The sequence below is a fragment of the Phocoena sinus genome, chromosome 9, assembly GCF_008692025.1.
Source record: "Phocoena sinus isolate mPhoSin1 chromosome 9, mPhoSin1.pri, whole genome shotgun sequence".
Lineage (NCBI taxonomy): Eukaryota > Metazoa > Chordata > Mammalia > Artiodactyla > Phocoenidae > Phocoena > Phocoena sinus.
In genome coordinates, this window is record NC_045771.1 from 26,725,834 (window position 1) to 26,740,271 (window position 14,438).

A 14,438-nucleotide genomic window follows, 5' to 3' on the forward strand; every position below is an offset into this window, starting at 1 on the left:
CTAATAGATGTTCTGCTGGAGTACATGAGGGAGCAGACACGAGCACACTTATTAGCTACCAGCATGGTCCGCCAGTTGGAGCTGAAGTCTGCAGCGAAATTCCCTCTTGCTTGGGGGAGGTCCGTCTTTGGTTCTATTCAGGCCTTAAGCTGATTGGATGAGGCCCAACCAGTGCATGGAGGACAGTGCTTTACTCAAAGTTCACCAATTTACGTGGAAATCTCATCCAAAATCACCCACACAGAAACATCACATTTAACATATCCTCCAAATGACAAACTACATCTTTACACCTGAATTAAATAATGAAATATTTGAGATCAAATACATTTTGAAAATTTAAGAATTTAAGTACATATTACATGACTATGACGTGCCTGGCTCTTTGCTTGATACTGGCCTCACACAGATGAATGACATAGACAGATTTCCCATATTCACAGAACTTAGTTTGATGGTAAAATAAACATATTCATGAGATCATATGGTTTTTATATGCAACATGAAAAGAAACAATTGAAATTTTCTCCACTCAGTGTCACAGGTACACATTTATGAAACTGATTTCTTCTTTTATTCACAATGCTTATCCTATAACTGTTCCATCAGCTTCCCTGACCTTTTTTAACAGATATATCTGCAAAGACCACAGCTGTGTCATCAGGACCTCAACACTGTCGCTCGTTAATTTGGATGAGTTACTGTAATGCTCAGAGCCTCTGTGTCTTCATTTCTAAAGTGAGTATGAAAATTGCTGTGTTGTCACAATGGAATGGTAATGTGATTGACAGAGAGACACAAGGTTTTAGTGGCAAATGGAAAGGAAATTTACAGCAACGGGAAAAACAGAATAGTTACAGAAAGCAAGGGTTTACACAGTGAGGTTTCAGAGACCAGGATGGCTTCTCGTATTGCCCCACATTCCAATGAGATTATGCAGCTTTGGGTGTGCTGCCTGAGTGACGTGAGGATCCTGCTAGCTGGGAGAAACTTGCTTTGCCGTTTTCAAGAGTGTTTTAATACCCTATTACTGGTATCAGTCAGGCTGTCCTGGGGACTCTGGCTATATGCCTGCCTCCTGACTAGGTGCAAATAACTAGCACAAAACAAAATTAGCACCTTCCTGAGTGTTTACATGGAGGTGGGATGAAGCGAGGTTCTATTACCCATGATCAGGCTTCAGCAGGCCTGGGCTTCAAGCTCTAGGAGGGTCCCTACTGCAAACAACTAGCTCACAAAGATTCGATACAGAGACGTTTAAAGCACCCGGCCCATGATGGGCACCCAATCAATTAAAAACTAGAATTCCGTGACATGAATAATATTGGTCATATTACTATATTACTAAAACGACAAGAAAAGATAATATTCTATGAGCTGGGTTCTCTTTATTGCTAAAGTCACTCCTAACAGCAAGTTATTATTGTTATTTTCATCATTATTTGTTATTCGGTATATTATTATTTAATATACTACACTTAGAGTTTATTCGGATTTTTCATATTCCCAACCTCATACATTTTACTATATCCCAAGTTTCCTAAAAAAGCAATACTTCATCTGTGAATGTAACTAATACTGGTGGTTACATAATATTTTATTCATTATTTTTCTCAGGAACAACAGTGTGTATGCTTAAAGATGATTATTCAAATATTTAATTGGTTTTAGTCAGAATGAGCTTTCTCTTGATTTTCTTCATGTTAAGAATAGCAAACTATACTATTTTTGAATGCAAATCATATGCTTTAAAATGCCATTCAGTTGCCTTACATTACAAATGAAAACATGCAAAACTTGTGATTGTGTTTTTATATATACAATTTTAATACTTTTTTAAAAATAAATTTATTTTATTTATTTTCTTTTTTGGCTGCATGGGGTCTTCGTTGCTGTGTGCGGGCTCTCTCTAGTTGTGGTGAGCGGGGGCCACTCTTCTTTGCAGTGCACAGGCTTCTCATTGCGGTGGCTTCTCTTGTTGCAGAGCACAGGCTTCAGGTGCACAGGCTTCAGTAGTTGTGGCTTGCAGGTTCCAGAGCGCAGTCCAGTAGTTGTGGCACATGGGCCCAGCGGCTCCGTGGCATGTGGGATCCTCCCAGACCAGGGCTCAGAACCCGTGTCCTCTGCATTGGCAGGTGGACTCCCAACCACTGCGCCACCAGGGAAGCCCAATACTTTCTTTATATAGGATGCCATACTTATGTTTTCCACAATCTAGATATAAAACCACTTTACATTCAACTCCAATTATTCTTACAACATGAAGAAACTGTTAATAAGGACTGCTGTCTGTCAGTAAAATTAAGAAATGATTAAAGTATAGAGTATGAATGCAAACTTCATCATGCCACACCACTCAAATAGCATGACACCTCACGCAAACACATACCATCATGTACACACACACACACCTGAAATACTCCGTTGACTTTATATATGTGTCGAGATAGAGTCAAAACCCTTTACCATGCCTATGAGGTCTTTCATGATCTGGCTCCATCCCTGCTCTTTAGCTCCACTGCATTCTGCAATTCCTTGACACTCTCTGCTTTAGCCACAGTGACCTCCTTTCAGTCTCTCAACCGATCATACCCTCTCCTGCCACCATACCTTTAAGACATGGATGTTCTTCTACCTGGTGCATCCTCCCTTCCCCTGTTGAGTAGTTAACTTCTAAGAATTCTTCAGAACCTCTTTATAGAAGTTCTCTTTGACCTTCAGGATTTCATAGAGTCTAAGCATCACATAGCTCACCATCAAATTTGTCTCCACTGCAATTTCACATTTGCTTGTGCAAGCACTTTCTGTGCCAGCTTCCCCATCCCCATTAGACCCTGGGGTTTGTAGGGGAGAGTCCTTGTCAGTTTCTGCTCACCATTACATTCCCCCAGAGCCCAGCACTGTGCTTTGGAGAAGCTTGATAAATATTTGTAGAAAGGGTGAAAGGTGAATATGAGCCGTGTGTGAAAGCATGTAATGTTGGCCAAATTTCCAGCTGATATATTAGTGCAACTGAACATCAGAAGATATAATAGATGGTTTAATTTATCTGTTTGGAGTATTGAAATGTAAAGATTTCAGCGAATGAAGTGTGATTCGTTCCTGCCCCTGCTTTTGATTCCTTAGGGAATCATTTGCCGAGTGCCTTTGATGAAAATATTTGCATTTTGCTTAATTTTTGTTTGTTTTCTTGTTGTCCTCGGGGAGCGGAATGCCTGTCTGACTCCCCCTGACAGATCAGCTATGGCAGGTCTGCTGTTATAGAAAATTCCCCACCCCAAAGGCTGTAGATCTCCTGCAGGGAAGACTGAGCAAATGCTGTCATTAGCAGCCATGCAGTGCTGAATACATGCAGTGAGAAAATATGTCAGGCATTGTTTCAACAACGTACAGGTTTTAGCGGAAAACCATGAAGAATTTTCAGGATATTGATTACAGATGAAAACAACAATAACCTTTAACTTAAATCCTGAGAGTTCCTCTTGTCATTTTTATTTTCTTATTTTTCTTGTCAGTTAAAAAAAATTCATGCATTTGCCCCCATATTTTTTAGGGAAAGATGCTTTCATCAGAGAATATTTTAGCTCTACTATTTCACTTCACTTTTTACATAGTCTATTTCATATTTCTTGTTTTAAAATCATCAAAAGAAACCTTCCCTAAAGCTAGGACAATAGGCATATAGAGCTTCCTGAGATAAGATCTTTTTCTTTTTTTTTTTAAATGTACGTGTAAGCACACTGCGCTGTTTTGTGCGTAACTGTCAGTGAATATTTGTTGAATTAGTAAGCACTTAAAATAGTGACATAATCTGTACACTTCTCCTCTAATAAATCATTCTGAGAAACAGTAACATTTCATTTACTTTGGTCAAGACAGAAATGTCTTTTACTATTCAAAACTATCAACTAGAGTAATAATCCTTTGCTCTGTATGGGGCAACAAAGTTGGGTGAATGGACTGATTTGACCAAGAATGAATTCCCTTGAAAATAACAGTAATGAGAATAATAGTCAAGATTAAAAGCAGATTGTTGATGGGGTACTTCTGAGATAATTGTCTTCAAGATCTTTTCTTTCAGGTTGTTATACTTCAGGGTGTATCTATGCTTCATTGATAATTAAAGAAGGACTTGAAAGGAATTAAAACATTAGAGGTTCAAGTGTAAGACACAGTAAGAAAGGAGCCACAGAATGGTTACTGAATACACTGGCATCTAAATAAATAGTTATAATAGAAATTCTCTTATCTGATGAGTAGAACCTGTTGTTGGTTACATCACTGAAAAGCAGTGAATGTGAGGAAGCATTAAAAAGTGATTAATACATACCTTAAATATTGTATTTTAATCTAAAACATACAAATTTATTGTTTAGTCACCAATCTTTTGAGATGAGGCCAAGAATTTGAGTGGTGTCTTCTGATTGAAGGTCCTCATCTTCTTTTTTACACAAACCACACCCATAATGCATCATTCACATTTCCAGTTTGAGTTTCATCATAGTAGAAAAAGAAGTTAACCCTTGTAAAGCAATCTAAAAGTGTAAGCATTTTAAGTTTTTATCATAATATTTTACAGTTGTCTCACTCGCACTTAATTTAACAGCATTTTAATCAATTCTTTATAAAATATTCAAAGAAACATCCTTATTTCATAGAAACATCTCATCAATTTTTATATAATGTTAATTTATGTAATTACAGTGACAAGAACAACTGGCTTTCACAGGGAAAGAAACAAGCACAACTGATTTTGACTTTGGTAAGCAACATAGGTCAAGGAGCAAGAAGAGAACAGGGCTTCCCTGGTGGCGCAGTGGTTGAGAGTCCACTTGCCGATGCAGGGGACACGGGTTCATGCCCTGGTCTGGGAAGATCCCACATGCCGTGGAGCAGCTAGGCCCGTGAGCCATGGCCGCTGAGCCTGCGCATCCGGAGCCTGTGCTCCGCAACAGGGAGAAGCCACAACAGTGAGAGGCCCGCATACCAAAAAAAAAAGAAGAGAGCAGAAGAGCCCAGGTTACCTAGAGGATAGTCTATCAGCGATTGGACAGGTCATCTGCAGCCTGTGTTTTACAGGTGGAATGAAGAGCATTAGTGAATCCAACTTTGGTTAATTCTAATCAAACAATTTTCTTTTAAAAAATTACTTTTCCTTACTTTAAAGATAACATTAATTATAGAAATTTTTTAAAATATGAAAATAAAACCCACACAAAGACAATGCACCACTTGGAAAATCACTATAAATATTTTCCATCATTTCTTCCGTCATTCTAAATCCATAAAGTTCTTTTATGCGTGGATCACATACAATACATTAGGTTTTAAAAATAGTCCATGTTTTTAGCTAATAGTTCATGTATGAATATACCCTAAGATATAACAATATGTACTTATAATGAGCCTGTCATAACTCATAAATATTAGTAGTGATGTTGGACCTAAAATCAGAGTTTCTAGATTTCCTTCTCTTCCATAAACACCCTATACAAAAGAAAGATTTTTCATAAACAGTATAAAGGATGTGAATCACTAATATGAAAATTATATAAACATTTAAAACACATTACTTTTTTGAGTATTATATTCTTTAAACAGTGCCTTAGCCATTTACAAATGAAGATACATGGGTAACATTAGAGACACTCCCAAGATTACCCTGCTAGGTAATTAATGGTAGAGTCAGAATTAAAACCCAGATCTCTTCTCCATATTGTAATATCTATTGGTACCTGTGAAAAGTCTAGTCTTCATGATCTAGGTGAACAGTATGCTGTAATGGTCTGAGGGTATTTATTTTCCTAAATGTACTTTCCTCCAATAAAATGGCAGATTTCTAATACCTTTAACTATATTTTCCATTAATAATTAAAAATTATAGCAATTTTATAAACAGTTACAGAACAGCAATAAAATATCTTCAAAAAACAAAACTCTGAACTGCTTTTTCAAAACGGTACCTGAAATTAAAAGAATTTCAAACTTGTTAGAAGTAAAAGCACCCTGTGTTATTGGCTCCAAAGTCTGGTACGTAATTCTGAAACCCAGTTTTAGACTGCAGACAACTCCAAATTAAGAACTACCTCGGCTCAGCTCACTTCATCACGCACCTAGCACAGCGCCACATAAAATGGTGCATACTTGTTGGTTGACTGACTGCCTCCAGTCATTTTCTTTCTTTAATAGAATCTCCAAGTCTTTTTAAAATGTTGTATGTATTTTATTTCTCTTCATCTTGAGCCTGGAAAGAAGAAATGCTTTCTCCACACACCTTCCGTATTCGGTGCCAGAGTCAGGTAGAACTGTTGTCCTGAGCTAAGGACCTGGGACAATTAAATCGTGTGGTTGTATTTCCTGCAAAAGTGTGTGTAACTGGTGGTGAGACAAACAAGTGGCCCTTGTAAGAACTTCAATCTCTTCATTGATACTCAAGCAACTAAAACAACTCGGTCCAACAGTTACCGAGGACCTGCTGCAGGTCAAGGTGTGCTTTGAATTTACATACATTCCCTTTTCAATCATTACAGCAACCTTGCAAGTCAACGGAGTGATCACCCCTGACTTTTCCTGGTCAGAACCCCTTCTCATATCGGGAAATGCCCCCATAATTCTTCTGTGAACTCCCTTCTCTGCCTAACATAACTTGCAGGTGTCTGTGGAAGCTGTTCATTTCAGTTTTGTGCATGCTCTCTGACCACATCTGAGAGATCCAGGTATGATTATCCAACCATGTTGGGTTCTTTCCTCAGATATTGGAACTAGAAAAAGGAAGTTAATATCTTTCTCCCTCTAATGATTGAACTCTTTAATGTGTAAATGTGTAAGGTGTTGGCAGGTGTATTTTATCTATGTTTGAGGTGACAAAAGAGCTGGAATGCTGGAAGAAAGAAAAAATGGCAACCGGCAGACAGAAGCAGGGACAAAGGATGGATCAAGATTCAGATTAGTTCCCTGTGCCTCCATTCACTCCCATCCCGTCCTCAGGGCATTCTGTAAGCCCTCCTTGCAGGGATGTGCCCTTTGAAAATGTCTGGTTCTCAAGTCCATTCATAATACCTCCCTTTATTGCCTCTCTGACCTGTCTCTGCCCATTTCTACCTTCAACTCAATTCCCAGCCACACTGTACTACTGACAATATTTTAAGTCTATCACGTTGAGTTTTAGTTCTGCCCTAGTTTTCCCTGGATGTCCAACCCTCCCCTTCTCCCCTGCCTTCCCTACCTCTCCAACATTCATCTGCAGGTTTACAACTTTCTTCTTCAAGGGCATCAACTTTGACCCCTCCTCCAGTCAGAGTAAAACACCTTTTTATGTTTTCCTAAGCAACCCTCACTTTGCCTGTTTTAGAGCTAACTTTGTCATCGTATACTCTAATTAAATGCTAACGTACTTGACTGGATTCTCTGTTACAGTGTCAGCTCCTCGAAGATACAGATCATAACTGTTTTTGTTTTTCTCACCGCTATACATCTAGCACACATAGCACTGTTCCCGGCACAGAGCAGGTAAGCAAAAAGTATCTTTGAATAAATAAAAGATTAATATATATTTTAATATCACAGAGTAAAGAGATCTCTAAGTCAAATATTCCTAAGTATTGTGATTGAGCACTCTTTAAAAACTAAAATTGGTGTTAAGCTCTTTTTTTTTTTATGCGGTACGTGGGCCTCTCACTGTTGTGGCCTCTCCTGTTGCGGAGCACAGGCTCCGGACGCGCAGGCTCAGCGGCCATGGCTCACGGGCCCAGCCGCTCCGCGGCATGTGGGATCTTCCCGGACCGGGGCACGAACCCGCGTCCCCTGCATCAGCAGGCGGACTCTCAACCACTGCACCACCAGGGAAGCCCTTAAGCTCTTTTTTAAGAACTAAAATTCTCATACGCTTTTCCTAGCAACACTGAAACACTTGTTCTATACACTTCCTTCTTTTTCTCTTCTCCCCATCTTGGCTGGAGTCAGTCCCTCTGCTTACAACATGGTTTCTTCCTCCTACACTTCAGTAACTAACACCCACCCTCCTGCCCTATTACCTTCCATCTCCTTCAGGAAGCCTCTCCGAACCACTGACTGGTGGAACTTCCTCTTCACTCTCAAAGAACTTGGTTTTTAGTTCAAATTCGATTTCTACCGCAGTGCATGACATAGGGCAAGTAACTCACACACTTCGGTCTGTTTCCTTATTTCTAAAATGAAGGGGTTGAACTTGATTAATCATCTTTAATTTCTTTTTTAGCAGCCAAATTCTCTTAGTTTATACATGAAATTCCTTTATGAAGTCCAATCTATCCATTAATGGAAGTCTTGTCAGAGAGTGAATGTATCTTCTCTCCAGTGAGCTAAGAATCATCTTGGAATCATGGGAACTACCCCAGCCTACATTGCCTAAAAGAGGCCACCCTTGTGATCACCAGAGGGTGCCTCTCTCAGAAGGTAGACCACTGCAAGGGGCCTTGGTCATATTATCACTTAAACATCCTCTCTCTGATGCAAGAGGAGATAATCAGCTTCTTTCTTATCTGCAAGTGGAAATGAAAGCTTTCCCTTCTCCTAAAAGCGATGCTCAGGGAAGGAGATTGAGTTCATAAAGGAGTGAACATGAAGCCAGTCCTGAAAAAGCACTCTGTGGACCAGCTGGGGCCCTGGAAGTAGCTGTGCATGGGAACCAGAAAATGCAAACACTAAAGAACCAGTAGTCTCAAGTATCCAAATTTGATTACCTTGAGCCACATTTTAACATTTTGTTAACTTGACCATTCAAAATTTCTGTCATCAGACCAATTTGTTGTAGTAATAATACCCAGTCCCACTCTCTCCATACACTAGGTTAAAAATCAATATAAAGCAGATCTCCTTCTAAAACAAGTGAACACAAATCAGAAAGTTTATACTGGAAAAGACCATGGTTTCCACTTCGTTGACCAATCTTTGCGGTAGAGTTTTATGACTCTCACAAAGTAAACATTGTTTCGGCACCATGTATATTTCAAATACTAATCAAGAAAATAATGGCTAAAAGTGCCAAGACTCAAGGCTTAGATGAGTCCATTGGATCGATTTCTTTGCTGGAGCTAAAATTTAATAGCTTGCCAAGAGAGCCAATCAATGATGCATTCTTTTTTTTTTTTTTTTGTGGTAGGCGGGCCTCTCACTGCTGTGGCCTCTCCCATTGCAGAGCACAGGCTCCAGACGCGCAGGCTCAGCGGCCATGGCTCACGGGCCCAGCCACTCCATGGCATGTGGGATCTTCCCGGACTGGGTCATGAACCCGCGTCCCCTGCATCGGCAGGCGGACTCTCAACCACTGCGCCACCAGGGAAGCCCGATGCATTCTTTTTAAAAATAATTCTATCTCAGTGTTTCACTTTTCATATAGAAATGCATGCTCTTCCTCACTGGCTTTGTACAGAAAAATTACATTCTAGTGAATTTGCTAAAAATTCAAATTTACTAGTATTTTAAAATTTTAAAGAAAGACCATGCTTCTGTGGTTTAGCTTGACTGGCTTTTATACTCGAATATCATTCAGTATCAACATTACACAGAATATTGCTTGGTCAGAGATGGAGCAAAAGTAGAATAGGATGATTTGTTTAGGAGAGTCTTAGAAGGAGTCTTATTGATACAAAATACAGCTTGGATCCAAATAATGGAAGAAGGAAGTAAAATAAGTACCTTTATAATATCACATTTTCTTTGGGTAACTTGAAAAGTTCTACCTACTGTGGTTATTTACAGGATTTAAAACCAATGTGGGGCTTCCCTGGTGGTGCAGTGGTTGAGAGTCCGCCTGCCGACACAGGGGACACAGGTTCGTGCCCCGGTCCAGGAGGATCCCACATGCCGCGGAGCGGCTGGGCCCGTGAGCCATGGCCGCTGGGCCTGCGCGTCTGGAGCCTGTGCTCCGCAACGGGAGAGGCCACAACAGCAAGAGGCCCGCGTACCGCAAAACAACCACAACAACAACAAAAAAAGAAAAACTAATGTGATGTAACTGCTAGGGAAAATGTATTATTTGAGAAGTTTTGAGGGACAAAAGCCCGAGGTGGTCTGGTCTCCTGCTATATCATATTGACTCAGTGCCAACCAAGTACCTTTGCTTCTCAATGCATTTTCATCAAAAGATGGGGCTGCATTTCACAGAGAATTTACCTCTAAAGAGCTGAGAAAGGTTAGAATGTTTATGTATATGTCAGTGAATCTTCAATTTTACCCTGTTACATTCAATTTTTTTTTTTTTAATTTTATTTATTTTTGGCTGCATTGGGTCTTTGTTGCTGCGCGTGGGCTTTCTCTAGTTGCGGCGAGCGGGGGCTACTCTTCATTGTGGTGCGCGGGCTTCTCATTGCGGTGGCTTCTCTTGCTGCGGAGCACGGGCTCTAGGCGCGCAGGCTTCAGTAGTTGCAGCATGTGGGCTCAGTAGTTGTGGTGCACGAGCTTAGCTGCTCTGCGGCATGTGGGATCTTCCCAGACCAGGGATCGAACCCGTGTCCCCTTCATTGGCAGGAGGATTCTTAACCACTGCGCCACCAGGGAAGTCCTCAAATTTCTTTCCAATTAAAAAAAAGACTTGATTATGCAATATAGTGTAGTTTTCTAAACATTTTATGTATCCCAACAGCTACATTTTCTTCTGTCATAGTTAAAGAACTATTTTAATTATTGTTGATTCATTAAAAAATTTAAATACTTTAACATTGATATTTGATTTTTAAGATAGACATGATCATGTTGGTGTTTTATCCCAAACAATACCATATTTCCCATTAACTAATTCTAGTTGAGCTCTCATATGTGGCATGGGGAGGGGATGAAGCAGGTAGTCAGTAGAGGCTTCTAAACTAACAATTTGCAATTTACGGACAGAGAGAGTTTGCAACCACAAACTGTTTGTAAAAAGAGGTATTTTGAATCTCAGAACATACTAATCTGTTGGTTGCATGTTACAATTTCTTTTAGAAAGTGGTCCCTTTGAATTCTATGAAGCCAAACAAAAGGAAAGAAAAATTACTTGAAAAGTGAATTGGGTGCTGGGTAAAACTTCTTCCCTTGTTCAGTGATGTATCTTAGAACCTGAAATAGTAATTTCTCTTATTTTGTCATGCGCCTGATTTCAGCACACCAAACACTAAATGAAGTGTAATAGACTGTATAGAAATGCCAAGACAGGTAACAATTTACATGTTCTCTTTTGTATATAAAGTCAATATTATATATTATAAACCCTGTGGGACGCTGACACAGAAAAATCCATGTTCAAATCAGTTCTTGTACAGATAAATGACCTCTGATGTAAACTAGACAGTGATTAGCCAACATCTTTTCTGATCTATTTTCCTAAAACAGAAACTACAGAAATAGATAAATTGTGACTATTCCAATTTTTAAAATTATAGTTACATATGAGATAAGCTTTGAGAAAAGATTTGAAAGACTTGTTTTTCTTTTGCAGTGAATGCTTTCTAACTTTTCTTATATAATAAGCCCACTTTAGACTTTTATGTATAAAGCATGATCTCCTTCAAGGCTTTCATGTTCTTGATGGCATTTAAATGTTGCTAATAGTAACAAATAGTTGAACTACTAAAAACAGCAACACAAATATTGTACATTTGTAAAGTCTTTTCATATCTGTGTAATCATCATAACAACTTGGGTGGGCAGAGCTGAGAGGAGATATGGGTAGCCTTGTCTTACAGGTAAGAAAATTGTGTTTCCCAAAAGATAAATGATTGACATTGTCCCAGACTCCGACAGGGTGGCTGGAGGTGTCTGCAGTTTTATTCATGGTCACAATAAGTCTTAAGGAACCAGAGCATGGCACATCCAAGCTGGAAGGCATCATTGTTCAGGTTAAGGAGGGAGCTACTTATGAATAAGAAGGTATTGTTTCAGACAGGCACGGACAGCCCCTCCACCAGGATTTTCCTAAACCTCTCTCCAAGCTGGCTACCTCAGTGCTTCAGCTTACCACTTGGAGAATGATGCCCAACTCAAGCCAATTACATATTTTTCATTGTATTTTCTCCTGTCTCTCTAGATAGTCTTTTTTTTTTTTTTTTCCATTTCAAAATGTGTAAGGAAATAGAGAGTAAGAGAAGAGAGTAATGGATGGGGAAAGGTTGTCCTTTTAAAAGGACGGTCAGTGAAAGCCTTTCTAATAAGGCGATTTTTGAGTACTTACAAACATATATCCAGTAATCCCAAAGAAAATCCTGACAAATTGAATTCAACACCACCTGTTTTTAAAAAAAATACTGTAGCATACAATAAGGCTTATCCCTAGGAATGCTAGGCTAGCTTAACATTCAGAACATTTTTTAAATAATTTATGAAATTGAGATGTTTAAGGACATGGATCACCTCTTTTAGTCAGCACTGTACTGGAAGTACTTAACAATGAAATAAGACAAGGAAAACAAATGCTTGTTGTAAAGAAATAAATTTGGCGTTATTTGTAGATTAGTTAAGTCTACATATAAAATTTAAAGTTATTAACAAATTTGAGAGCTACCATATGTACCTTACCAGATATTAAGACTTATATAACTGCAGAAATAAAAATAGCATGATGTTGGTACAGGGATAGCCAAATAGACCAGTGTAACCAATGAATAGAACAGAAAACAGGAAAGCGTACGTAAACTTATGTGGGAGTTCAATAAAATAAGAGAACTGTCATTACAAATGGTAGGAATGGTTGGGCTAGTCAATAAATGGTGATGAAAAAAAATTGACAACCCATATAGGTAAAAATAAAATTATAGCTATTTCTTCATATTATATATAAAATATATTTCATATTAAAGACCTCAATATGAACACTAAATATTTAAAACTTTGAGAATAATTTTTAGGAAAATGTCATTATGACATCAGAGTAGGAAAGATTTAATAAGCAAAACTCAAGAAGCAAAAGTATAAAGGACAATAATGATAAGTATTTCTAAAAGTTTTACATTTCTGAACCAATAAGGACACCATCAACAAACTAAAAATCAAGCCACAAGTTGGAAGCAGACTGTGGTGCAGAAGTAGTGAGATCCAGTGTCTATCTAGGATGGGATCAGGAATGTCACAAAAGAAGAAACCCAACTTACCAATAAAAGGTGGAAAGATGCTCAGCCTCACTAATAATTATAGAACTACAAATTATAATAACAATGAAACGCTATTTTACCGAGACTGGCAAAAATGAATGACAATGATAATATCCAAACAAAACTTTGAGGGGATAGGAAGAAAAGGGGGGCTCTCATATCCTGCTCTTGGAGAAAGTAATTTGTTAATACCTTAAAAAGCTGATGGTGTTAATATCCTATGAACCTGAAATAGCATGCGTAAGTATAAACCCTAGAGGAGCTCTTGCATGTGGGCACAAGGAAACTTCTATGCTTGCTTTTAAGAGTAAAAAGAATGGAAACAACTCAAATGTTAACCAGTGTAGGAATGTAAAAATTAACTATAGCATATTCATAAAAAGGACAAACTAGAGACTTACATGTATCAATTAGGCTGAATCTCAGAATTATAAGTGTAAAAGGAAAAGAGCAAAATTCAGTGTCTTCACTATGCTATGCCGCCATTTGTGTGCCTCTTAAGAAGCACACAGAACCGTATAACTCATATATGATCTAGCATAAAAGTATAAAATATGTGGATGAAAAAATACACATCAACTTCAGAATATTAGTCACCTCAGGTGATAGAGAGATGGGAATAAGGTGAGAGAAATCTTCTACTTTAACTGTAATACTTTATTTAAAAAAAAATTCAGGAGGGGGTAACCTGGGTTAGTTGTGAACAAGAAAAAAAAAGTTGTCAACATAAAACTAGAGATATTGCCCCCCATCTCATTAATTTTAAGTCTCGGTTATACATGTGAGCTATTTTTTTGATCCTTTTTTTTACTCTAGATCACATTAATGTGTCACTAATTTCCACCTCTACCCAGAGAGAAATTCAAGTTCAACAAGGAAATAGCTTTTGCACCCTTCCCAGAAACTCCATTGTAATTGATAGGTGGCTTAAAGTGGCTTAAAAAACACAAATTCATTATCTTATCATTCTGGGGGTCAGAACTCTAAAAACGATCAGGCACGGCCTATTCCTTGCCTTTTCCAGTTTCTAGAGATCTCCAGCATTATTTTAGCTCAGGGTCTCACTTCACTCAGACCCTCCTACCTCCCTCTTGCACGGACCCTTGTGATTTCAATGGACCCACTTGGATAATCCATGATCTTCTCCCCACCTCAAGGGGATGAGAATCCCTTGAGAAATCACATCTGCAAAGTCCCTTTTGCCATGCAAAGTAACATTTTCACAGGTATTAAGAATTAGGATGTGGACATCTTTTGGAAGGCCATTATTCTACCTATCACAATAGGCATTATTTCTCATTGTGTTTTCTCCTGTCTCTCTACATGTTCCCTTTTTTC